We start from the raw sequence: 417 nt of genomic DNA, 5'->3' as shown, positions 1-417 counted from the left end.
CCCAACCGCTCCCCGGGCCAGCCTGTTCCAATGTTTAACCACTCTTTCAGTAAAGAAATTTTTCCTTACATCCAATCTAAACCTCCCCTGGCGCAACTTGAGGCCATTTCCTCTCATCCTTTCGCCAGTTACTTGGGAGAAGAGACCGACACCCACCTCGCTACAGCCTCCTTTCAGGTAGTTGTAGAGCACGAGAAGGTCTCCCCTGAGCCTCCTTTTCTCCAGGCTAAACAACCCCAGCTCCCTCAGTCGCTCCTCATAAGACTTGTTCTCCAGACCCTTCACCAGCCTCATTGCCCTTCTCTGGAAATGTTCCAACATCTCAACATCCTTCTTGTAGTGAGGGGCCCAAAACTGAACACAGTATTCGAGGTGCGGCCTCACCAGTGCCGAGTACAGGGGCACGATCACTTCCCT

General features: G+C 52.5%; 1 protein-coding gene across 1 annotated transcript in view; it reads right to left on the bottom strand.

Annotated features, from left to right (window-relative positions):
- SH3RF1 (SH3 domain containing ring finger 1) overlaps positions 1-417 on the bottom strand; it is a 91,083-nt gene that overhangs the window by 26,076 nt on the left and 64,590 nt on the right.

The sequence above is a fragment of the Pygoscelis adeliae genome, unplaced genomic scaffold (genome assembly GCF_000699105.1).
Source record: "Pygoscelis adeliae isolate BGI_AS28 unplaced genomic scaffold, ASM69910v1 Scaffold167, whole genome shotgun sequence".
Lineage (NCBI taxonomy): Eukaryota > Metazoa > Chordata > Aves > Sphenisciformes > Spheniscidae > Pygoscelis > Pygoscelis adeliae.
This window is presented reverse-complemented; position numbering and strand designations above follow the sequence as displayed.